Source organism: Lithobates pipiens, unplaced genomic scaffold (assembly GCF_037356315.1).
Source record: "Lithobates pipiens isolate NorthernLeopardFrog02 unplaced genomic scaffold, aLitPip1_a1.2 Scaffold_10, whole genome shotgun sequence".
NCBI lineage: Eukaryota > Metazoa > Chordata > Amphibia > Anura > Ranidae > Lithobates > Lithobates pipiens.
In genome coordinates this window covers 217567188-217594699 of record NW_027507686.1, presented here as the reverse complement: position 1 = coordinate 217594699, position 27512 = coordinate 217567188, and the positions used below count along the sequence as shown (strand labels likewise).

The following is a 27512-nucleotide window of genomic DNA, read 5'->3' as shown; positions in this document are numbered from 1 at the left end:
CATTAATTTGCAGGAAACTATGAATGACTGTCAGGGTCTTGTGGGCAGAGCCCCTCACAGCCATGCTGTTAACTGCAACAGCTGGTGATCATAACTGTCTTTAATGGTACTTCTGTGTTATTCTTTACTTAACTTTAATTTTATTAATCTATATAGATAGCTTGGTGGTTAGCATTTCTACCTTGCAACACTGGGCTCCTCAGTTCTTATCTCAGCCAGGATACAGTCTGCATGGAGTTTTGCCTGTGTTCACATGGGTTTCCTCTGGGTACTCCAGTTTCCTCCTGCCTAGATTGGCTGTGGTACGTGTACGAGTTGGTTGATGTGATATTGTATTTTCCATGCCAGCCTCAAGCTGAACCACTGGGGGAGGGTTCAGGAACCTACCTCATTAATAATTGCCAAGAAAGCTCTATGGAGAAGGCTTTGTGACGTGTATGAGACACATGTCAATAATAAATAAAACATATCATATAGCACAACCATTCCAAATCTACCTGCACAAGGAGCAGGCACACATCTGTCATCAAATATATGAGTGTCTGACGCTGACCACCCTGTCCCCAGTACCTCCGGTGTTCTCTCCTATAGTTCATCCTTCATTTTTGTACATAGGCGCCCTGGGTTATCCTTGGAAAAGCCATCAGAAGCGCCCGTACTCCTGTTGGTGAATGTCCCTCATGGTGCCCCTGTGATTCTTGTTTGGCTGTTGCTTTCTTCTAATATTACCCGTTTTGGGCAGTTTTATTATTTAGTAAGGTGATGACCTGTAGAAACTATTCCAAATTCATCTTTCATAGATCTGTTCTCTGTGGATTGGTCCTGAGCTGTGTTGGTTCAGTATGCACTATGAATAAGCTCCATGAAACCTTTTAGTATCTCAGTTCTCTTTATGCAGTGATCTCCACCTTGTGTCACCTGTCACTTTACCTTTCTGTCTCCAAACTTGTCAGTTCCGCCACATTACTTCATTCTTCTGACAGATCATACATATCTTCTCCAGTCTCATGTCCTGCTGTCTTCATCCTTCCTGCAATGAACATTTTATGCCTATCTTACCTGTCAAACAACATTTTTCCTTGCAACAGGGCATGCTGGGATCACTAGTAAGTCCTTTTGAGTGACAAATGTTTAAAAAAAAAAAAAAAAAAAAAAAAAAACCCAATTCGGCCTATGCGAGAATCTATTTATTTTTGTCTTTAAAATGCAAATAATTTATAACAAAATATAATAGTCTATGAAAAATGCTATTTTTATGTAGTTGAGTCATGAAGATGACTCTTGGCCCTGAAGCTAGAGGGGGACGGGTCACTTGCTTAGCCCCCATGCCATCTCCAGAGTTTGCATTACAGTATCATTTAATAGAAGGCCGCAGTTCAGGGGAATCAAAACTTCTACTTGGCTTTACCCAGTCTACTGGGCACTTTCACCCCCTTCCTGCCCAGGCCAATTTTCAGCTTTCAATGCTGTCACATTTTGCCAATTACTCAGTCATGCAATATTGTACACAAATTAAATTTGTATAATTTGTTTTCTCACAAATAGAGCTTTCTTTTGGTGGTGGTTATACACCTCCTGGATTTTTTATTTTTGTGCTAAACAAAAAAACAGCACTTTTTGGGGGGGACAAAATAGCCTTTATTTTTTTTATTTTATTTTTTTCCTCTTCCTTTTAGGTTCAAACACCATCCAATTCACATATATGTGAGCAGTCCTCACACTGGCAGCACGTGAGGAAAGGAATGCCGATAACCGGCAAGTGTGTTTTACTCGTGATCAGCTGTGATTGGACACAGCTGATCCCATGGTAAACGGTCTCTGTGATTGTCTGTTTCCGAAGGAGCGTGGGCGTGGTTCTGGGAGGATATCCATAGATGCCCTCCCGGAACAGCAGAGCCATGCTGTAGCCGTGTATTGGCATTAGCACAGGTCTGAAGTGGTTAAATGATGTTGTTTGTACTTAGGAGCTGGGAGACAGTATTTGTTATCTGTGTGATTTTAGACATTTGAAAGGGCAGAATATTTAAAGGGGTGAAAAAACACTTTTTTTTTTTTTTGTTCTGTGGTGCATTGTGTTCAGGCACATTTCACTAGTAGTCTTCCAGGGCAGCATGTTGGAGAGACTAAAGTCCTGTACACACAAGCCAAATGCCAGGTGACATGGGGCGGTTCAATAAAAAACAGGCTGATGTTCTGTCAGATGTGCCTGCTGGAAAACCTGCAGCCGACTGGCTCACGATCGGCGTTCTCTCAACCAATGGCTGAGAATGCTTATCGGTGTGTTCGGGGACCGTCCCCGTCAGAACGCAACAACTCAGTGGGGAAGATATCTGTACTAACATTGGATTGTTAGTACAGCTGCTCTGGCTGGAGCTGACAGGTTTTTTTTTTTTTTTTTTTTTTTCTCCATTTAACCCGCTGGGTTGAATAGAAAATACCTCACAGTGTGTACCACGTGTCAAATATTAAGAGGAATTCTTTTCCTAAGTTCTTGTTTTTTTTTTTTTTTTTTTTTTTTCTCTCCACTTGAAGACGGGTTGCTTGGAACCTGGGTGAGGTGAAGGCCTTGTATGGAGGAGACTTCCTTCCTTGATAGGGACTTTTACAGGTGGACAGTTGGATTTTTCCCAGTTTAGGTTGCAGCTTCAGCCGTTTCCTGTTTGAGGGACTAGATGTCCATTCCGTGCACGGTCATGTCATTTCTGGGCAATGAAGATTTTTGTTCGACGCCTCATTTTTGGTGCCAAAAGAAGGGCATGGGCCTGTTGGTGCCTTTATGGTGGATTCCTCCCGCAGCAGGTGCGAGGATACCAATAATGGAGAAGCTATGCTGCAAGATGGATCCTTCACTGCAGGCTCAAGCTCCAGCAGGTTCAGGTTGCCCTGGCTGGCACCAGCACTACATGGGTAAGACGGAGGTTTTCCTTCTATGCATTGTAGTGTGTTGTTGCCAAAAATAGTGCGCATCAGGTTTTGTTGGACAGTTTGTGGTCTTGCCAGCCTATTCATTAGAATAGATTGCCTCGCTGCAAAGCGTGTGAAAAAAGTGTTGTGTGTGTGTGTGTATTCTTTGGAAGTCTGCAGAATTGTAATAATTTAAAACCCAGATGTTTTAGATTCTTGTTGTAGGCGATCCCCCATAAAGGAAGATAAGATTTCATATTCATCAGTTTCTGTAATTCTGTTTCCACTTCAGTTTTAAAAATAGCTGTCGCAGCCCATTGTTGGTTCATTATTCATTTTTCAGTCATGTCTCCTATCTTTACATCCATGGCTTGTGTCAATAGTGTCACTACAAGGAAATTTTCATTCACCATTACCTTGCAGTTAATTTATTGTACTCTGGTCAACCTACTATTGTCTTAATGCTGGATGTTGGGTACAAAAGACACCCGTGGAAATTAATTCAGGGTTGCATTTGTTGAACCCCTTGTGAAAATTGAAGACACTGGGGTTTACTAAAACTGGAGAGTGCAAAATCTGGTGCAACTGCAGAGAAACCAATCAGCTTCCAGGTTTTATTGTTGAAGCCTATTTGAACAAGCTGAAGTTAGAAGCTGATTGGCTATGCTGCATCCGATTTGCACTCTCCAGTTTCAGTAAATTAACCTCACTGACTCTGGAATCAGTACAGAGGAGTTCAGACTTCACTTACTGGATAAATGTTCTGTGACTGAAGCCAGAAATTGGAAACCGGCGAGCATTTTAAGGCCAGCAGTGGCAGTCCCTGTGTGTTGTATTTTTTTTTTGGCAAATATTCTTTATTAAAATAGACCCCTGAGCACAAACATCATTGCTTTTAATGTTTTGTTTACACTTTCTTTTTTTTTTTCTACTTCCACAATCATCAGTTATCTCCCTTTCAAATCTCCAGATCTGAGATTTGGTTATTTAAAAATAAATTGCAGTGTCTCTGCAGGCTGTCGCAGTTTCCACCCCCTTCAAAGAAAATCTTCTTTACAGTTACCATCCCCCTCCGAATCTTCTGCCACTCTCCCCCTCCCCCTTTTATATTTCCAAATCTGTCAGTCGCCATCCTTTATTTTTTTTTTTTCTTAGTAGCCACCTGCTGTCACCAGTATTTAAAGGGAACTATAAACATGTTCATTACTGCTCTACTTTACTGATCGTTGGTCTTTGCATGGGCACCTGACAGTGTCTACAAACCTAGACATTTGTCCCTAATGGTGCCCTTTTATTGTTTGGGTACAGTAATGAGATCCAACAAATCTGGATCTAGGTATATAATGAAAACTTTTTGTCTGGCGGATTAAGTAGTGTTTCTGAGGGTGGCCATAGATGTTGGATATCTTGCTGAGAATGTTGGGTTAGGAAATATCTGCCTATCATGGAATGAATGAATGAATGTTGGGTTGTGACATGGTCCTCATCCAATGGTGATAATGGGTCAGAGGGATCTCAGGTAGTGATTATATATACACTTTGCTTTTATTCCGTGTAACGCCGTATGTCACCTGAGGAATGAGAAATTCCCTCTGCTCCTGGGAATGAAGTAGCATGTGAACATCTTCTTCCCACAATGCAGTGCTGGGTGCCAGTCACCAGTCGGGTTTGTTGTCACATGGGAGCAGGGAGATGGTCCCCCGTATGTGCTATGACCAAGTCGTTCCCCCAAACGCCCCCCCCCTTTTTTATTTTTTTTAATCCTGTTGGCTCCAGCTGGCAAATATTTGCAGGTTGACTTTAATGAAAGGGAATGCTACTCAGGATATTAATATTGATTTTTGACTTGATTATTCATTGGATAAAAAAAAAGGAAATACCCAAAACCACGTGGGGATAAAAATAAGGGGGGGGATCCCAGATATGTTACAGGCAATGTTCACACAAGCATTTTATACATGATGAAAATCCTAACTGTAGGAATCTGATTCCTGCTGCTGGGATTAACCTCCTGTGGCTGTCGAGTATGAAGAGAGACAGATCTACAATGACAAGTAGAGCTGCACGATTCTGGCCAAAATGGAATCTTGATTTTTATTTTAATTTTTTTGCTTGATAAAGATCACAATTCTCGGGACGTAACATCTGTCATATTATACAAAAAAATTGGGCTAACTTTACTGTTTTAGATTTTAAATTCATTAAAGTGTATTTTATCCAAAAAAAAAATTACATTTGAAAGACCGCTGCGCAAATAGTGTGACATAAAATATTGCAGCAACCACCATTTTATTCTCGAGGGTCTCTGCTAATAATAATAATAAAAAAAAATGTTTGGGGGTTTTAAGTAATTTTCTAGCAAAAAATAATGATTTTTTAACTTGAAACCAAAAAAGGTTTTTAGCCTTTTTTGAAGGGGTTGTAAACCCTCATGTGTTTGTTTAAAAACAAAAAACAAAAATTATACCTTCACTGTGCATTTCGTTTTGCACAGAGTAGCCCTGATCATTGTCTTCTGGGGTCCCCCCAACGGTGCTCGTGGCTCCTCCCCACATCAGTAAACTCCCTAGGAGAAGCGCTCTACCTGGGAGTTAACATGCAGGCACGCTCCCGAGTCCATTTGCGTCCATAGACACAGAATGCCGGACTCGGCCCCGGCACTCGCGTTATTGGATTTGATTGACAGCAGCGGGAGCTAATGGCTGCTATCAATCTATCCAATCAAGAGACCTGAGAACCCCGGCCAGAGAGGTAGAGCGTGTCTCTGGCAGGGGAACGAATGGGCTCAGGTGAGTAAAAGGGGGGGGGGGGGGGTGGGAGGTTGCTCAGTGACAGCTTTTTCACTTTAATGCAAAGTGTGCATTGAAGTGAAAAAACACGAGGGTTTACAACCAACCCCTTTTAAGTGGTTAAACTTCCCTCATTTCACCGAAGTTCATTTGTTTTGATCTAAAGGACAAAACGTTACAATGCATATGAAAGAAATTATTTGGTCCAAACTTCCCAGTGACACCTTAATACTATAGGCACCTCATCCCCTAATAATTCTAGAAATGGCGTATATGAAAGGGAAGGGGGAGGGGGAATGAAACAGGGGATTTTTCAACGGTGCAGCTTATAAGAAAGTGATAGCAAAAATATATTAAAAATTCATAGAGTTTTATTTCAATGTAATAAAAATAGATTATATAAACATTAATAACAGATACAAAAATGTACAGAGGTTACTGAGTACATAGCTATTGGGTTTTGGGGATCCCGAAAATATTTGTTGATAAAGTGATCGCACTTCTTCCCAACATGTTTCGCACTGAGCTTCTTCAGGGGTATGTGCAACTAACAATAACATAAAAAGAAAAATATTTTTTATATGAAAACATCAATACAAAATATAGTACAAGTCAGAATATAATAATAAAAAAAATATAAAAAGGGAAAAACACTGCGCTATAGTTTGTGAAAAGATGGCCACAACAGCCAAAACAGCAGCCAACACTAAAAACAAACAAAGTTCAACAGATAAAATAATAAAAACAGTGTAGCGCTTCAATAATAATAAGTGTAATCAACACAAATTATAAAAATAATAATAGCAAAACAAAAATCGGACAAAACTAAATGCCTGAAAGTAAAAGTCCAACATAAGGCACTCATTCCACTATGTTGATGGCATAGGAGTGGCCAGACCGTCACATGGAAGAAAAATGGTGTACTGGACGAATATGTTCATGCAGGTAGACTTGATTGTAAACATCAGTGAATAGTAGATAAATACTTCTTACCGGAACAGTTGGACTCACACAGTCATATGACGGCTGAGTCTGGAAGGCTTGGGGTCACAGTCAAGGACCAAGGAGTGTGAGGAGAGAGGTCAGTTGAGCTAGTGGAGGAGCTCCAGGCGGTTGTAGGCTCAAAGATGGATCCTTTCAGATGGAACATCAAAGGTCGAAGTAATCAAGCTCAAACGCAGCCCGTTGGACCAATACTCCAGCCTCCCCCGAATGGGGAGGGGGGTGTTTGTAAAGTTTTAAACCAAAACCATGGAGAAAAGGGAAAAGAAAAAAAGGCTCCACATGGTGCGGGTCAAACGATATAAAAACGTTGGTTTATTGAAGTCAAAAGGTAATAAATGACTTAGTGATCACATAAAAAAACGAAATGAACTTAAAAGCAATGTGGGGTACCAACAGCTCGCCCGACGCGTTTCGACATATGTGTCTTCAACTGGGGCATGTTGGAACCCACCACATTGCTGACAAATATATAGAGAATGAGAGAGAGGTTCCGCCTAACAAGAGGCGGGACATCCAATCTCAGACAACCTCTTAAAGCTACAGTATACAATTTAGTCAAACCAAAGTATACCAATTCAGACACTATAAGCAAATGCAAATAACATCTCAGAATGCCACACATGCAGACTGTTAGATGGGTATTGATGACAATAAAATCTGGAAAATAAATAAAAAATAAGCCACCATGCTCACGCATGGATAGCACTGAATAGATTACATTATTCATAGCCTAATCAGATATATAGATGCAACATAATACAAATCACTTATGAAGCATATGCAAAGGACACATCAAGCAATAATACATAAAGGTAAAACCTGCGTTGTTAGTATACATAAAATACATTAAACCTTTACCAGAGACTGTCAGTTTGTATTTGCATTATTCACAGTCTCATCAGACTTATAAATTGCAAACAGCCCTAATGCTCATACAGAGCGCATACAGAGAGCACATCCAGTTCTAGTACAAACAATCAGATATGCACTGTCAATTATACATAAGCTGCACTATACTATCCCAAGAGCAAGCTGGTTTGTTTATATTGTAACAAAAACAGAGCTATGAAGTTCTCAGCGGTAATATCTAATAGAGATCTATCATTAGATGTCTCTTACTTGTTGTACCAGCAATGTGTGACCTGGGGATGTGCATAAGTAATCATGGTGATAATTGATACGTAATGATCGGTTTTGTAAAGTTTAGATCAGGTAATCTAAAGTGTCATAACATGAAATGACACAGGAACGACTGAGCCAATCACTGAATACGTGTATCATGTGGTTAGATGTGGGAGTGGTTGAGAAGAGCTCAAGTGTATGGAGTAGGGGCGTGTGTATTTGCATATCATTAAGCAAGAGTGTAAGGAGGAGGTGTCTTTCAAAGCCTGGCGCCAAATTACTCCTTAATATACGTTCCACGCTGCAGATCACAGCAAACTTCGTGAGCGCTTATAGGTGCATGCCGACGAAATGGGGCGTGTGCGTGCAAACGTCACATGTTGCGTAATCATGCAAAAAATGAATAAACAAAAGGGGGCGTGTGAACATCACGCTCTATATCTCTCCACGGAGGTGTAGAGGAGGGGAAAGCATTTCCATCTGGCGCCAACTTCCCACATGGAGAGCGTCACACGCCACTGGGCGTGGCCAGCAGCATAAGGGCCAATCCGAGGATCTGTCAATATACACATGCGCCCTGACTAATGACGTAATTACGTCATGTCATGCGCAGTGATGGATCAGGGGTGGAAGCAACGAGATGATCGCGGGGACTATGGGAGATGTGACAGTGTCACGTCACGTCCAATAATAGAGCCCGACGTAACCGTGGTAACCACGGAAGCGTCACTGCATTTAAAGACAAAAGGATACTGCAAATAAAGGAACGCAAGTACACGAATAAAAAGAAAAGACAAATATCACTAAACAATCAGAATATACTTCTTACTCTGGAGATTTTACCACTAATAGCCAAAGGTTATGTGAAGTGAAAAATTGGGAATAATCGCATGGGTCAGATGTAATGCGCACAAATTACGCACATATTGACCTAAAAAATATAAATTTAAATTTTGAGGTACCAGAAACCCAAAAAATGGCCTTAAAATATAATGAATATGGCATATTCTCAACTAATGCCAAAAGTGAGGCTGAACATAAAGGTGAGAATGTGAAAGGAAATCAGTCCCAGATCCCACATGATCTAGAAAAAATGCGTAATAAACGCATATAACCAGATTCAGGCAGAGATCTGAAAAGGAGATATGTGAAGGAAAAAAAATTTAAAAGAAAAAATATGATGGGGACGCAAAGTGTATGCGGTGAATTGGGCTATTGTGTCACAGAGAGCACGAATTTAGAAAGTGAAAATAAAAAGTGAGACGTGAAGTGCCCAATAAATAAATAATGGGTATGTTGGTGTGTAATACCGAGAAAAAGGAAGGCTGGGGAAGTAGTTAGAAATATAAGACAAATAAATAATAAAAATAATAATATAAGGCGCTAGTGATCCATAATAAGATAGATTAGGCCTGATTAATAAAGCTGTTAATGTCCCAGTCTGTGTTCATGCCAAAGGGGGAGTAGCACCTCAATTCATAGATCCAAAATGTCTCGAGACGCGAGACCCCCCTCAGGCATGAATCACCCCTCCAGTTTGGGACAAATTTGTCAATGATTTGAAAACGGGTACCCGTAGGATCTCTATTGTGTTTTTCAAGGTAATGTCTCGGAACAGGGTGTTTATCGCACCCTTTTTTGATTTTACTAAGATGTTCGTTGACTCTAATGGAGAAATTACGAATAGTGCGGCCAACATATTGTTGGTTGCAAGGGCAGGTAATCAAATAAACAATGTACCTCGTGACACAAGTGGTAAAGTGTTTCATGAGGTATCTACGTGCAGTGGATGAGGATGTAAAGGAGTCACTTTTCCCCTTACCCAGCATATTATGTAGGCAGACGTTGCATTTTCTGCAGGGAAAGTAACCCTTACTCTGGGGGAAAAATTGTATTGATTTAGGAATGTCTATTACATTAGGAGCGATATCATTTTGTATGGATCGAGCTCCCCTGTAGATAGTTCCAGCTTTATTTGGAATCATCCCACCCAAAACTTTGTCACTTTGTAGTACCTTCCAGTGCCTGTTAATAATTCTCTTTATATCATTGTGTTGTGTGGAGAAAGTTGTAAAAAAAGACCATTTATATTTATCACTTGTTGCTGTTTTGACTTTTTTTTGTGTAAGAGAGGCCCTGTCGGTGTGTAAAGCTGCTTGGATCTCGACATCAAGAGTGCGTGGATCATAACCTTTGTCCAAGAACCTCTTACGGATGGTGTAAGATTGGGAAATATAGTCACTGACATTCGTGCAGTTGCGCCTGAGCCTGAGAAACTGACTGCGTGGGATGGAATTGAGCCATTGGCGATGATGGCAGCTGTCAACAGGAATATAACCATTCCGATCCGTTGGTTTGAAGAAAGTCTTCAGGACCAGGCGTTTCTGCACTATAGTAACCTCTAAGTCAAGAAAGTGGATGTTAGTTGTACTGGCCTCAAAGGTCAGCTGAATGCCGCGATCATTGGCATTGAGGGTTGCCATGAAGGAGTCAAGAGAGGGCCGGCTGCCCCTCCATAGGAGGAGGATGTCGTCTATATACCTAGCCCACAGCACCAGTTCAGGCCTGTTGAGGGCATAGACGACATCCTCCTCCCACTGGGCCATAAACAGGTTGGCCAAGCTGGGTGCATATTTGGCCCCCATGGCAACCCCTCTATTCTGGGTATAAAAAGTACCCTGGAACCAGAAATAATTATGAGACATAGCGAACTCTAATAGCTGCATAAGGAAATTCCTGTGTATCACAGGAAGTGTAGAATCCCTAGAGAGAAACAGTTCAGCAGCTCTCAGGCCTAAATCTTGTGGGATACAAGTATATAGTGCAGAGACATCTGCTGTAACAAGAATAAGATCATCATGGTACTCAATATTCTCAAGTAGTCGAATTGTATCACCTGTATCCTGTAAGTAGGAAGGTATATTCCTTACTAGGGGCTGTAAATAGGAATCTATGTATTTCCCTATTCGCGAGGTGATGGAATTTATACCACTCACAATAGGGCGGCCAGGTGGATTCACAGAATCCTTATGTATCTTAGGAAGTTGGTATATTGTCGGAATGCGTGGAGCCAGTGGGATCATAAATTCTCTTTCTTTCTTATTTAGAATATTCAGAGAAAAACCTTCGTCTATGATCTGTATAAGTGTTTTTTTGTATTTAAGGGTAGGGTCACCTGGTAGAGGGCTATAAGTGGTGACATCGCTCAATAATCTATTCATTTCCCCTATGTAACAAGATTTGTCTAAGACCACTATACCCCCCCCTTTGTCTGCAGGGCGAATGATGAGATTTTTCCTTTCACATAAAGATTTAAGGCCCTGTGCTATAGAAGGGTCTTGATGTGTCCTTTTTATGGGTAACTTGTCTAAATCGTTTAAAACGAGATTTTTAAAAACATTAATAGATGGAGGTAAGATACCTGGGTTGAACAAAGATGGATTGCTCAAACCAGAGTGTCTAACTGATGTAGGATGAGAAATTTTATTGGTTACACTTGGAAGAGACAAAAAATGTCTCTGAATGTGTAACTTACGGATGAACTTATGCACATCAATGAATGTGTTAAATTTGTTAAGTTTTCTAGGTGGGACGAATTTAAGACCCTTATCTAGAATACATTTTTCACTTGCTGATAATATTGCTGTGCTTAAATTAAAAATGCCCGCACCTACTGTGTCCTTTTTCTTTTTGTGCTGGATGCGCCTCCCCCCTCTGGTGCCTCGTTTGGTTTTTGGTTTCCTCCACGTATGGGGGTATCCCTGTGAAAATCCTGATAATAAGGGGGCCCTGATGGATGATTACGGTTATATGGGGGTCTAAACGGAGGTTCATCATTGTAAGTCATGTAAGGGGGAGGGTCGCGTTGAGAATCAAAATGGTCCTCTTCCCTAAGGGGTAGATAACGATTATAAGTGCGAATTGGAGTACTATGTGAGTAGTCCTCCCTACTGTGACCATAGTTGTCATCCCTCCGAGTTCTACTATGTTCACGGGAAGTATGTTGGTAGCCACCATTGTTATTTCCATGGTGTCTATCTGGGCCATAACCCTGATTATTTCTCCCTTTACCCTTATGCCAAGGTTTGGAGCCTTTCCCTTGGGGGTTAGGGTATTGGACTTGGGCAGGGGATCTATATACATAGTTATTTGTTCTAGGAGGTCCGCTGGGCCTAGGCGGGGGTGGAGGAGGTTCATATGTTAACCTTCTTTCGGTCTCCATAGCCTCAGGTTGCATAATATCTGATGGCGGATCATTACCCGGTTCTGAACCAATTTTTTTCTGCCAATTAAAAACAGCATTGGATTTATAATCGTTAACATCACGATTATACTTTTTTTGTTTTTTAATACGTTGATCGTTTTCCTCTTTCTCCAGATGGTTTCTTAGATTGGAGGATAACGTATTATACTCTGGTGTACCCAATGCTGGTATAAGTTTTTCTTTGATATCTTTGATTTCTTTGTCAATGAGGGGTAGCCTGGCCTGCTTCTTATCTATCAAGAAATTTAACAGTTTAATACCCATCTCATTAAAAAAGATGAACCAGGCATCAAACTCAACCTCTCCTTGTTGAGGATGTATGTCCCAACGTAAACCCCGAGGGACCAAGTCAGAATATATTGAAAAATATTTTGTATTGATGTTTTCATATAAAAAATTATTTTTCTTTTTATGTTATTGTTAGTTGCACATTCCCCTGAAGAAGCTCAGTGCGAAACATGTTGGGAAGAAGTGCGATCACTTTATCAACAAATATTTTCGGGATCCCCAAAACCCAATAGCTATGTACTCAGTAACCTCTGTACATTTTTGTATCTGTTGTTATTGTTTATATAATCTATTTTTATTACATTGAAATAAAACTCTATGAATTTTTAATATATTTTTGCTATCACTTTCTTATAAGCTGCACCGTTGAAAAATCCCCTGTTTCATTCCCCCTCCCCCTTCCCTTTCATATACGCCATGTTACAATGCATATAGTTAGTTCTGCGGCTGAGGAAAGTAGTCATACTTGCCAGACTGCCTGTTTTTGTTTTGTTTTTTTGAAAGCTGTCGGCTTCAGCAGAGAATTCTCTGCATAGAAAGAATCAGGAAAATGCTTTGTCAAGATTGCAAGGGGGATAATGATTGCGATAACAATTAATTGTGCAGCTATAGTGACAAGGATGGTATATTTGAAAAGAGGGCGTTGTTCCATTAGGAAAATCCAGCTCCAATGCCAGGGCAAGGTGCTTTAGCACCCATAGCAAAAAGGCCAAAGTGCCATGAGCTGTGAACTACTATATAATCGTAGGTTGCAGGTCCTGCCCTTTTTCTGCCCCATTCTGGTGTAGAACCTAATGCTGTGCCTTTCTGCCTACCCAGGGCTGAGAAAAAGGGGTGGTCAGGAAAGAGAATTTGGGGGCAGCAGGGGGTAAGAATTGTTCTAAGAGGGGTTATGCTGACACATAATGATCATATATCTTGGGGGGGGGATTGTCATGTTCACCCTGTGCTCTATATGACCTTGTCCTGGCACTGTACCCACCCCTCAGCTCTGCACCAGCCCCTCTGTTTAGTTATATGATTTACCTATAAATTAAATAGACCCCCTTATTGGCTTCTATCCCTTCTATCCCTTAAGTCAGACTCTACTGCCATCTTTACAGACATTACCTGAACATTATCTGTGAAATCCTCCCACTGCCCACATCTACTCCCTCTTATCAGTGATGGTTCCATTCTGTGCCAGCGTCCAGTTCTCATGATAACTGAATTCTCATTTTCTAGTGATCTGTCCCTAATCTCCTCTGTGTCACCTTCCAGCTTCCGCCTACTGTGTGTTATTTTTATAGAATGATCTAGTGATCATAAAATACATTACAACATTCCCGTCACCTTTTCTATGGTCTGCCTTGTCAGGTCTGCCTTCCCCCCCGATCTCTATTCCCAGATCTATACTGGCTTTTGCTAAATATCCATTTTGTGTATTATAGTCTGCTGTGTGTGTCAGCGATTCCCAGCAGAGTCAGCCTTTGGCATCAGATAACAGACTTCTGTTCTAGAATTCTCTTAGATCTTGTTCTGATGCTTTTTTGTGACATTGGGCCTTGTTTATCAAGGTTTCTAAGAGAGGCTACAATGGGTAACACAGGCATGTGATCTCCGATACTTTTAATGAGTCTTGTGTGTTTCGGAATTTGTCAGGCTCCATTCATACTAGTGTAACTCCAAAGTCGCATGATTTCTAGTATGACCTGACTTTACACTCTATGGACCTAAGTCGCATCAAAAGTTGCACCAAAGTAATGCAGGCACCTTTTCAAAGCTGCACCAATCTGAATGGATGCCTTCAAAAAAATTATGGCTGCGACTTGTCATGTCCAAAGTCACATAACAAGTCTCACGTGTGAATGGAGTTTAAAGCCCAATTGAACTGTGTAAGTGCTGGTTCACATATATGTGATGCGGGAACCAGTGCGGGTTCCCACATCGCTTGTCACCTCCTGCCAGTTCCCACTGCCCTATGCCAACCGCTGCGGGTGTCAATACAAAGTTAATGACACCCCTAGATTGGATTGCAGTGCGAACGGCCAAATGGTGCAGAACACCCATGCGATCTGATTCCAGTGCGGACCAAAAAGAGTCCTGCACTATTTTGCAAATCCTGTATGGCTAAATTCGAATCGCACAGATGACGCATGTAATCTGCACAGCAGTACGGTGCGAATCGCATGCAGTGTCTTGCATCACACCAGTGTGAACCCAGGCTAAATCAGCTAATTTACATTCCAGGTGTATAGAGTTAAAAGATGTATGAAGGCTTACAGTTGGTTTTCTTGGAAAGCAACCACAGCCTGAGGAAGAAAGCCTGTCCTCTGCCAGCATGCTGTGCTAAAGGGACTCTTTCTCTATGTGAATTCAGTGGTGTCTCTGCAAATGTCCAGCAACCCCCTTGCTGAGGCAGAGCTTAAGCTCCACGTTCAGCAGAAAGTATTTAAGATTTAATTGCAAAGAATAAGCAGCAGACTAATCAGCTTATCTCTGTCACTCTGCTCTCTCCTCCTTTTAGTATTGTTCTTTGCACTGCAGCACTTCTTACTGGCTTTCTGTGCTAAATCTCCCCATTCCCTGGCCCTTCTCTTCTTCTGCTTCAGACTGCACAGTACAATGTGAGTGGCTGATGCCAAATTCAGGTGTATGTATGTGTGTGTGTGTGTGTGTATATATATATATATATATATATATATATATATATATATATATATATATATATATATATATATATATATATATATATATATATATATATATATATATATATATAGCCGTGACTCCCGTGCACATGCGAGGAAGTGATATCATTGCAGCTTGGACATTTTCAGAGGCCGGAGCCTATGATCCCAGAAGGCGGAGGTCCTGTCAGCGGTGACAGCGTCTCGCTGTGGGGCTTCGTTTATGGTGGGGTTCAAATTGAAGATCTGTTTTTACAGCAAATTGACAAAGTAGTTGTTCAGAGCATCAGGTCAGGATTTTATCTTGTTCACAACTTAATGACATGTGCGATCCAGAAGCGCTCCCATAGAAATCAATGGGCCTGAATTGGCACCTGAGCCCGACCGCAGGGAAAGGGGGCAGGGGCCTGGGCCCCTGCAAGGGTCAAATGTTTTGATTTTTCGTGAAGCTGGGCTTAAAGATATATAGAGCTTAAAAATGTATTGGAAATTACAGACCTGCATTAATGTGTCTTTTAAATTTGTCTGGAGTTTTAAAATGACTCCTTTGGCATATGTTGAGACCTACTGTCACAGGGGGTGACTTGACTTTTTTGACACCTCATGGAGGTGGGGAGGGGTGGGGGTTTTCAGTGCCACCCTGAGGTTGTTGATTTCAACAAGGTTGTCAAGGTTTGATATGTAAGAGGTATTTGGAAGGACAGAGATCCATGAAGAGACTCCTGGTTTGTCAGAATAAGTAGATTTTTTTTTTTCGGGGGGAGGGGGGAGGGGTAACTAGTAATGTGCGATATTCTGCTGAGAGACATTAAAGGAGAAGTCTAGCTAAAGCTTGTTTGGCTGGACTCCTCCTATGGATCACAGGCGTGCAATTCGTTGTGCACTCCTATGACCCATTTGCTGATGTCACGGATATCCGTCCAGGCACCGCGTCATCCCAACGATTGTAAGTCTGGATCCGTCCAGGGGCCTGGACTGAAACCCTGCTCGGCCTCTCGGTGAGTAGCATGGAGGCTGAGCGGGCTGCTCCCCACCCCTCCACAGCCCAGCGCTCCAATGAGCAAGGAAGGAGAAGACCAGAGACCTGTGACTGACTGCTCAGGGAACTGTCAGAACCGAGCGATCGTCGATGTTCGATCGCCCGGCTCTCAGTGCAGAGTTATCGGGGGACAGATGCAGCATCAAACCAGTGCTGCATCCACTCAGGTAAGTATAATGGAGGGAAGAATGTAACCCATACTTCTCTTTTAAATACCAAAGAATGGCATCCTATGAAATAATTAGATAATATGTGGCTGCCCCTTTTAAATATACAAACATACAAAATAAAGACTGGCGCTCACAATGCTGAATGTGTAGGTGAAAATCCCCCCCAAAAAATTATGACCCTCATGTAACCATGAAGATGAATGGTGCTGACCTGTCTCAGTAATGCATACAGTGAGGAAAAGTATTTGACCCCCTGCTGATTTTGTACGTTTGCCTACTGACAAAGAAATGATCAGTCTATAATATTAATGGTTGGCTTATTTTAAAAGTGAGAGACAGAATAACAAAAACGGGATGGGATTAGGGTCTGGAGACTAGCTGGGCCAGTCCAGGACCTTTTTAAAGTGCTTCTTCTTGAGCCACACCTTTGTTGCCTTCACCCAAGATTTGATGGTGCATGGCCCCGTCCATCATCCATTTGATGTGGTGAAGTTGTCATGTCCCCTTGGCAGAAAACCAAAGCATAATGATTCCACCTCCATGTTTGATGGTGGGGATGGTGTTCTTGGGGGTCATAGGCAACATTCCTCCTCCTCCAAACATGGCGAGTTGAGTTGATGCCAAAGATCTCGATTTTGGTCTCATCCGACCACAACACATTCACCCAGTTCTCCTCTGAATCATTCAGATCATTCGCAAACTTGAGACGTACATGTGCTTTCTTGAGCAGGGGGACTTTGCAAGTGCTACAGGATTTCAGACCAATCGTTTTCCTGGTGACTATGGTCCCAGCTGCCTTGAGATCCATGATAAGATTCTCCCGAGTAGTTCTGGGCTGATTCCTTACCGTTCTCATAAACCATTGACACTCCACAAGGTGAGATCTTGCATGGAACTCTAGACCGAGGGAGATTGACAGTTATTTTGTATTTCTTCCATTTGCAAATCATCGCACCAACTGTTGTCATCCTCTCACCAAGCTGATGGTGGATGGCATTGTAGCCCATTCCAGCCTTGTGTAGGTCTACAATCTTGTCCCCAACATCCTCGAACAACTCTTTGGTCTTGGCCATGGTAGAGAGATTGGAATCTGATTAATTGCTTCTGTGGACAGGTGTCTTTTATACAGGTCACAGGCTGAGATTAGGAGCACACTCTTTAAAGTGGGATTCCACCCTAAAGTGGAACCTCCGCTGATCGGATCCCTCCCCCCCTCCGGTGTCACAATTGACACCTTTCAGGGGGGGGGGGGGGGTGGAGATACCTCTCAAAGACAGGTATTTACACCCACTTCCGGGCATAGACTCCCGTGGGAGTCTACGCCATTTCCTGCCCTGCCGCGCTGTCTGCTGGGACACACACGGGTCCCAGTGACAGCGCGGAGATTTCCTATTGCACGGCGCAACTCGCGCATGCGCAGTAGGGAACCGGGAAGTTAAGCCGATTCGCTTCACTTCCTGATTCCCTCACCTAGAATGGTGGCGGCAGCAGCCGAGGGCCGAGCGATCGATCGGCCTCGGCTGCCGGCATCGCTGGACCCTGGGACAGGTGAGTGTCCATTTATTAAAAGTCAGCAGCTGTAGTATTTATAGCTGCTGGCTTTTAATATTTTTTTTTTTTTTTGGTGGAATCCCTCTTTAAGACTGTACTCCTAATCAGGTTGGCTCATCTGGGCAAATTGCCATAGATATACATGGGCTGCTTTAAAACCACTAGGGGGCACGAACGTGACGAGGAAGCCGATGCACATGACTGGCAGCTGCAATGTATGTCGGGCACCCGTGATCGCTCCTGACAGACATAGAACGAAGGCCTGTCAATGTAAACAGAAAGATCTCCGTTCTGTCAGGAGTGAGGCGACACATCTGCGGTTTATACCAAGTATGAACAGTGATCGGTCTCCTCCTTCAGGCAGTCCCATTCCCCCCTAGTTAGAATCTCTTCCTAGGACACGCATTTAACCCCTTGATTGCCCCCTAGTGTTAACAACATCCCTACCAGTGACATTTATACAGTAATGAGTGGCTATTTTTAGCTCTGATCGCAGTATAAGGCTGGGTTCACACTGCTGCGGGGGGAGATCCGGATGTGATTCGCACAGCAAATCACATCCGATCTCCGTAGCACTGCGAGTTCAGCCATACAGATAGTATGGCTGAACTCGCAGCTGTCCCGCAGCAAACTCGCACAGGACCCTTTTTTGGGTCCGCAACGGAATCGGATCGCATGGGGGTTCACACCATGCGATCCGATTACTGTGCGAGTCGGCAGATCGCACTGCGATATGCCGACGGATCTGGGGGTGTCATTAACATAACATTGACACCCCCAGCCGTCCGCATAGGGCAGTGTGAACTGCCGGCGGGAGGTGAGCGATGCGGGAAAACGCCGCGGATTCGCGGCGTTCCCGCATCGCAATAGTGTGAACCTAGCCTAAATGTGAATGGTCCCAAAAAAGTGTCCGATCTGTGTGCTGCAATGTCGCAGTCCCAATAAAAATTGCAGATTGCCACCATTACTAGTTTAAAAAAAAAAAAAAAAAATGCCATAAATCTATCCCCTATTTTATAAACGCTATCACTTTTGCGCAAACCAATCAATATATGCTTACTGCTAAATTTATGTTCAAATAAAAATGTAGAAGAATACATATCGGCCTAAATTGAGCTAGAAATTTCATTTTATTTTTTTTATATTTTGGGGGGGGGGGGGGGGGGTTGATATAGTAAAAAAATATTGCTTTAATTATTTTTTTTATGTGGGAGTGTGTTTGTGTTTTTTTTTCTTTTTTTTTTTTTGTTTGTTTATAGCGCAAAAAATTTAAATTGCAGAGGTGATCAAATACCACCAAAAGAGAGCTCTATTTGTGTGGGGGGGGGGGGGGGGGAGAAATTACATAAATTTTGTTTGAGTTCCAATTCGCACAACCATTTCAGTTAAGTCGACGCAGTGCTGAATCGCAAAACATTGGTCTGGTTAAGCAGTTCCCGACCAGCGCACACCGATGTACGTCGGCAGAATGGCACAGGCAGGCATATTGGCGTACAGGTATGTCCAATCTTTAATGCTGCCCTGCCATCGCGCCACCAGCGCCGCGCTCGCGTGCTGGTCGGGACCCCAGTGAGTCCGGTCGCGGGTCCCGCGGACTTGATCGTCTCACGGGGCGGCTGAACGGAGAGATGCCGTTGTAAACAGCATCTCCCCGTTCTGCCTAGCAACAAGTGACGCTGATCTCTGCTCCATGTGATTGGAGCAGAGATCAGTGTTCACCCCTTCACTGCCAGTGTCATTTACACAGGAATCACTGCATTTGTATAGCAGTGATTGCTGTATAAATGACAGTGGTCCCAAAAAATTTGTCAAAAATGTCCAATGTGTCCGCCATAATGTCGCAGTCGCAATAAAGATCGCTACCATTACTAGTAAAAAAAAAAAAAAAAAAAAATATATATATATATATATTAATAAAAATGCCATAAAACTATCCCCTATTTTGTAAACACGCTAACTTTTGCGCAAACCAGTCAATAATCGCTCATTGCGATTTTTTTATTTTTATTTTTAACCAAAAATGTGGAAGAATACTTATCGGCCTTAACTGAGGGAAAAAAGTATTTTTTTTTTTTTTTTTTTTTTTTATATATATTTTTGGGGGATATTATAGCAAAAAGTAAAAAAAAATGCGTTTTTTTTTTTTTTTTTTTTTTTTTCTTTCAAAATTGTCACTCTATTTTTGTTCATAGTGCAAAAAATAAAAACCGCAGGGGTGATCAAATACCACCAAAAGAAAGCTCTATTTGTGGGGAAAAAAAGGACGTCAATTTTGTTTTGGAGCCACGTTACATGACCGTGCAATTGCCAGTTAAAGCGACGCAGTGCCGAATCGCAAAAAGTCGTCTGGTCTTTGGCCAGCGAAATGGTCCGGGGCTGAAGTGGTTAAAGAGGAGTTTCCCTTTAACCACTTCAGCCCCGGACCAATTTTCAGCCTAAGGACCAGAGGTCTTTTTACAATTTCGCACTGCACTGCTTTAACTGGTAATTGCGCGGTCATGCAATGTTGTACCCAAACGAAATTTGCGTCCTTTTCTTCCCACAAATAGAACTTTCTTTTGATGGTATTTGATTGCCTCTGCAATTTAAATTTTTTGCAATATAAATGGAAAAAGACCGAAAATTTTGAGAAAAAAATATATTTTTCTACTTTTTGTTATAAGAAAAATCGAATAAACTCAATTTTAGTCATACATTTAGGGCAAAATTTATTCAGCCACATGTCTTTAGTAAAAAAAGATTTCAATAAGCGTATATTTATTGGTTTGCACAAAAGTTATAGCGTCTACAAACTAGAGTACATTTTCTGAAATTTACACAGCTTTTAATTTACGACTGCCTATTTCATTTCTTGAGGTGCTAAAATGGCAGGGCAGTACAAACCCCCCCCCCCCCCCCCCAAATGACCCTATTTTGGAAAGTAAGCACCCCGAGGAAATTGAGGGACATGTTGAGCCCCTTGAATATTTATTTATTTTTTGTCCCAAGTGATTTGAATAATGACACAAAAAAAAAGTTTACAAAAAGTTGTCACTAAATGATATATTGCTCACACATGCCATAGTTATATGTGGAATTGCACCCCAAAATATATTCTGCTGCTGCTTCTCCTGAGTACGGGGATACCACATATGTGGGACTTTTTGGGAGTCTAGCCGCGTACGGCACCCCGAAAACCAATCACCGCCTTCACGGTTTCTAAGGGTGCAAATTTTTGATTTCACTCCACTACCTATCACAGTTTCAAAGGCCATAAAATGCGAAAATAGCACATAACCCCCCAAAATGACCCTATTTTGGAAAGTAGACACCCCAAGCTATTTACTGAGAGGCATGTTGAGTCCATGAAATTTTATATTTTGCCACAAGTTGCAGGAATATTAAAAAAATTTTTTTTTGCACAAAGTTGTCACTAAATGATATATTGCTCACACATGCTATGGGCATAAGTCAAATTGCACCCCAAAATAAATTCTGCTGCTTCCCCCGAGTATGGGGATACCACATGTGGGGGACTTTTTGGGAGCCTAGCCACGTACGGGACCTCGAAAACCAAGCACTGCCTTCCGGATTTAAATATAAAACGCTACCAAAAAAAACTGTTGGCGATCGCAGGATCAGGCCTGACTCTGCGATCGCTGCAGTTATGTGTTTAGTGTTTTGTAAGTGACAGTGATCGATCGATACTGCACTTGGGTGGGCTGGGCGGAGGGGCAAAACGCAGGTGCTATCAGGTATCTGGGCTGATCCCGCTAACAATGCTTTTTTTTGGAACCCTAAACTGCTGGGGACGCTAGTATAGATCTGATCAGATGAGATATTGATCTGTTCAGATTCTATACCACTACGGGAGGTTTATGCTTTCCGTGTGGGTGTGAGCGGTACTGGCACTAACCTAGCGCTGCCTGGGGCGACGCAGACCCTGACCCTAAAACCTAATTGATATCACCCGCCGGGTGATCAGGGGGTTAAACCTTTATTGGGTAATAAATGGTGGGTGCCCTGATGCTATAAAAAGCTAACTAACCAGAGTCACCCGTAACACTTATACGGTGATCACTGGTGAAAGGGTTAACTAGGGGCAATCGGGTTGTTCACATTTTTATTAGGTAGTATATGGGGATCCCTGGCACTATATAAAAACCTGACGGGGAACCTAAATAACTAACTGGCTAACCAGCGTCCCCAGTGACACTTATACTGTGATCGCTGGTGAAAGGGTTAACTAGGGGCAATCAGGGGGTTAAAACTATTATTGGGTAGTATATGGGGGTACCTAGCGCTATTAAAACCTGGCGGTGAACCTAAAAAAAATAACTAGCTACCTAGCGACACTAATGCAGCGATCAGAAAAAGGATCTCTTAGTGACACTGGCAAAAGGGGGTGAAAGGGTTAACTCTAGGGGCAATCAGGGGGTTAAACCTTTATTGGGGGGTGGTAGGGGGCTACCCTGGACCTAACACTAACTGCCCTGACAGTTTTTACTTTTACAACTGACACTGAATCCAGCATTGCGACTGTGGGCACAGCCGGGCACCCACTGCGCATGCGTGAGCAGTGATTGGCCACGCAGTCACCTGGGACCTGTCATGTGTCCCAGGTGACTGACAGGAGGGGGCAGAGCTGAGCCCTTCCTGGGCCGAGGGGAAGTGATGTTGGGTGCCCGGGCACCGAAGGAGGCAGACTACGAGGGACCCCCTAGCAACAGCCATTTAGAGGTGAGTTAAATTTGTTCTTTTTTTATTTTTTTCCAAATGGTGTTTTTTTATTGGTGTGCGGAACACGACTTTATGAAGATTCTATAGTGTAGTAGGTTTATGTGGTGGTGATAAAAAAAGGAATAAAAAAAATTGCACTCATGTCACTGTGCCTGTAACAGACACTAGGTGTAAACAGCATGTGCGGATGAGGCCTATTACTCCAGCGTTGGCGTGAGCTCCACGTCTCGCTCTCACTGGCAGGCAAGGTTGAAGATCACACGGGACCTGGAAGCGACAAATCCCTGATGTAAGTTTCACCGTTCTGATGTAAGTTTCACCGTACTTGGCGTCTTCAGGAAGTCTTACGACAGGAATAAACTATTTCCACTAGTGGCAAAATGCATAAAGTGGGGTCACGGCGTGTGACGTCATTGCGTACGGGCAAAGACTGCGGCCATCTTGATGGTTGGATGTTTGCTTTCATCTGTATATGCCATGAATTCATTCCTGTCGTGTAAGTGCAATATTATTATGTTAAACTTCCTTTTATTTGGATCATACGGCACTATGAGGAGTTCTTTTCCTTTCTCCCCCTTTATTGCATGTTGGTTTGGTGAGGAATTTCCTGGCTACCTTATTGCTGGATCTTGGGGTGGTGCATACATTGGAGATCGTTGGGTTACCCTTACCTGGAATTGACAATCAGCGCTATTTGGCAACTTATTACGGTGGGCAAATTTCTTGGGTAAGAGGCTGCACCTTTCTTGGGGTGTTGGTGGAAGATTCCCCCTTCCTTTTATGTTTCCATCTTGCAGTGACGCCTTAATGACTTCACCCATATGAACTGATATTTGTGTCCTGATGTTACATAGACACTCAAGGTGGTTGTGTGCACTTTGGTTTTATATTATTTTTTAATCTATGAAGAGACAGCGCTGCAGATTTGACTATTTATTCTATATGTCGGGGTATCTGGTGGCCAGATCTGCCTCCACACTGAAATACCAGTTCTGGGTGGACTGACTCTGTATACATAAAGCATAAACAGAAATGGATTTGTCATTGCAGAGTAGAAATTGCTACTGAACAGACCCTCTTCTGCCCACCCAATCAGTCACATCTCCCCACCACCCACGGGAGCAGTGTGTCACAGCAAACATGGCGATGACTTACACACAGCGCTGGTGAACAAACATAGCATTTGTGTCTGTTTGTAAATGGAGGGGTGTGTGAGAAGAGGAGGAGGCAGATGGCTTTCTGTTTTTATACTGGGAGGATTGTCGTCCCTTGAGTGAGATTTGCCATCAGCCAGCTCGGCTTGACAGGAATTAGGAGTTGGCTGTGCGCACAGGCATAGCGGAGAAGGCTATTTGTACAGTCAGGTAGGAGGATCTGTGTATACACAAGATATGCATGTTGTGTGTTTTTTGTTTTTTTGGTGATTGCTATAATAAGGAATGCATTGGATTAGAGTCCGTAGTACAGCGATGATTATGCAAAAGAGCATCTAAAATAGAGAGGTGAGTATATGAATGAAGTGACTCCTCAAAGGACCTTGCCAACACACCCCAATGCACATGGGTCTCATCGCCACTATATGGGAACTACCAGTGTTGTACTGCAGTGGTCTCCAAACTGTGGCCTGAGGGCCAGATGAGGCCTTTTGCTTGGCCTTTAATATGAGACACTTTCAATGTCAATGGGGCATACTTCCTACCACTGGCACCAAAAATGGGGTAATATTTCTCCCGCTAATATCAAAGTTGGTGGCACTGCTTACCTCCACTGATGCCAGGACAATTTCTAGCTTCACTGGTCACAGTCCGGCCCCCCTAAAGTTTTAAAGGGGGTGTAAAAAGTCTCCACGTTTTCAATCTTAATGCATTAAGGGGAAAAAAAACTTCTGTGCAGCAGCCGCCCCCAGTGCCCCCCCCCCTTTTTTCTTACTTGAGCCCAACCATTCCAGCGATGTGCACATGCCCAGCGACTCCAGCTGCCGTCTCTGTCCTTCTTGGATAGATTGATAACAGCAGGAGCCCTAGACCTCCTCTGTAACTTAAAAGATGCAACCTGTATAATTTTTTTAACAATATCGCCTGGGGAGATTTTTAAGGGTAAAAGTGTCGCCAGTCCACGAGCGGGCGCAATTTTGAAGCGTGACATGTTTGGTATCAATTTATTGGTGTAACATTATCTTTCACAATATAAATAAAAAATTGGGCTAACCTTACCGTTTTTATTTTTTTATTCAAAAGTGTATTTTTTACAAAAGAATGCGCTTGTAAGACCGCTGCGCAAATACGGTGTGATGGAAAGTATTGCAACAACCGCCATTTTATTCTCTAGGGTGTTAGAAGAAAAATGTATAATGTTTGAGGGTTCTAAGTAATGTTCTAGCAAAAAATAACTGTTCACTTGTAAACAACACATCTCAAAAAGAGGCTTGGTCCTTAAGTGGTTAAAGCCAGACTCCAGGGATTATTATGTTTTGCAATTTGCATGCTGACATTGGACCAGCTTGATACCTGATCAGTCTCTGTAAAAGCTGTAAATCGCGGTAGTAGCCAAATGCTATCGGTTTTTGGTCTTGGGTTTTAGTTGCTCTTTGAAGACGGGGAATTGGCATCCTGAAAAGCAGATTGGCATCAGCAGCCTTCCTTACTTTCTAATGACAGGTTCCCTTTAACGTTGCGGACTTGGCAGACCCCTGCAATGGGAGTCAGGCCAGACTGCAGTTATGAAGCCGCTCCAACTCTGGCTACCTTCTGCATCCAAGCTTTGGGTGTACACGAGGCCTCAGAACTTGGCGATCACAAATATTCATTGCTGAACCGAGGCTGGGTACAGGCGGCAATGTAAAGGGTCACTGGCTCGAATCCTGACCACCACACTACCTGCCTGGAGTTTGCATGTTCTCCCTGTGCCTGCGTGGGTTTCCTCACGCTGTCGGGTTAATCCAATCCTGTCTAAATTGGCCCTACTATGTGTATGGATGTGAGATGGGGACCTTCGAATGTCATGTCCTTGAGGGCTGGAACTGATGTGAATGTACAATATTATATGTAGGCTGATGGCGCTATATAAGTACCGGAAATAATAATAATTGTTTCCTATGGCCAACGTCACCATTTGCCTCCAGTTGTCATAAATCAGCCCATGGATGTGAGGAAGTCCAGCATCCTTGGCAGGAAGCAATCAGATTGTCAGAGAATAGCTTTTACAGCAGAGAAGCCAATAGCAGTGTGTGTGCGGGGAGGAGAGCGGGAGGAGAGCGGGGAGGGCCGGTCTTGCTGGAGGACAGAATCGTTGGCTGTGCTGGAGGTGAGGATGAATTGGTGCTCTGTAAGAGGATGAGTGTATAGTCACCGTGAGACACAGGCAGTGATGATGACTGTATTCCAGGAGGGATGATCCCCGCCGTGCAGGCAATAGGACAGCATTGGAGGCGGATGAGAAGCCGGGTAAGATGTTCCAGGAGAGCAGCAGGGATGGATGATTAATCGGTTATGAGAGAGGGGGGCTGGGAGAGAATTGATCGCAGGATGTTGGTACAAGGATGGATTATACTGTGTTGTGTTTTATAATGTAGAGAACAGCCCTGCTTTTGCAGGAAAGATAGGATGGTTATAGCAAGCAGATTTGCAAGCAACGACTGTCGAGCTGGACAGCAGACTGGGCTGAGTGTGCAAGAGATGGGGGAGTAATGGAGGCAGCTGGGGCAGAGGAAGGCCATCCTCGGGCAGTGTGTCTGCACTGGATGGAAGAGGCAGCTGTGGAAAGAGAACTGCAGGCTTAGACTATAGCAGCCTTTCCCAACCTGGGTTAGCTGGAAAATGGGGTTCCTCCTGAGGTTACTAGGGGTTCCTTGAGTGATGGGCAATGGTGAATTGAACTCCTACCTACACTGACGCCAGTGCAAGAGGGCACTTCCGCACCGACCGCTAATGTTAGGGGACGCCAGTCTTTACAGACTGTATTTCTTTTCTATTGATTTAATTTCAGGGAGATTATTAAAAAAAATGTATGTACAGTATGTATCTGTGACTGCTGGGGTCATGGAGATTTTCCGAAGCTGCTGTGAGCAGAGGTGACCTCGTTCTATCAGGGATTTTGAAGGCTTCTGTGAAACGAAGCAAACAAAGATTGCTGTGTACAGTAAAATGTAATGTATTTGATTTTAGGAAAAGGATGGATAAATAGGGAATGTTCCATCCATTCAGAGAGGTCCTTTTTTTTTTTTTTTTTTTTTTTTTTTTTTTTTTTTTGTAGGAAGGTCTATGTTCTACAGAATTTTTAAACGTTCCCAGGTCAAGATCTTTGTTGGAAGGCATTCTATGATGATGTACTTAGTTAGGTTCACACATGGCCTAACCACACCGTGTATTCAGTGCGGTTCTGTTCATTGGTTCAGGTGCAAATTTTTACCCCAAATCGCACCTGAACTGGACCCAAAAACGCACAGGACCCTTTTTAAAACCGCTCCGCGGCTGCCTCGCACATGTGTGAGCCAGCTGCATTGAAAGCCATTCCGATTCGCTTGTTATGCAAATTGGATGCAGTTAAAAATGCATCCTATTCGCATATATGTGATCCGAACCTTAGGCATTTGTATAAGACTTTGTTCATTGTCTGTCTTGTTTTATCATGTCATCTTTCATTTGTCTTTCAGTCTTCCTATATAGTGAAGTTTTGCTGAGTATGATGACAACATAGCAAATTGCGACCCTTTTATAAAAAAAAAAAAAAAAAAAATCTCTGTAAGGCAATGGCATATCCGTTGCATACTTAGAATGAAGCCCCCCAATGGTGCGCTGTCACCTCTGACAGGGCTTACGTCTTTGCCGGTTATCAGTTTTTTGCTACTTTTTTACACATTTGTATGCACTGTATGAATTTACATTTATATAATTTTTATTTGTATATTTATTATCTTGCTAATAACATATTTTAGTAATATTTTAGTTAGCGCCACATAAACACCCCCTGTATTTCTATTTTGAGTGGAGAGAA

The 27512-nt window shown here is 42.7% G+C and overlaps 1 protein-coding gene across 38 annotated transcripts in view; it reads left to right on the top strand.

Annotated features, from left to right (window-relative positions):
- The window catches only part of MADD (MAP kinase activating death domain), a 170675-nt gene that overhangs the window by 4524 nt on the left and 138639 nt on the right, over positions 1-27512 (top strand). Inside the window, exon 1 of one of the 38 annotated variants that reach the window (XM_077460992.1) lies at positions 25806-25963. The exons of the other annotated variants lie outside the window; for them this stretch is intronic. The gene's annotated coding sequence lies outside the window, so the exon portion shown is untranslated. Of the gene's footprint in view, positions 1-25805; positions 25964-27512 lie in introns of those variants that run through there. 38 annotated transcript variants of the gene reach the window in all.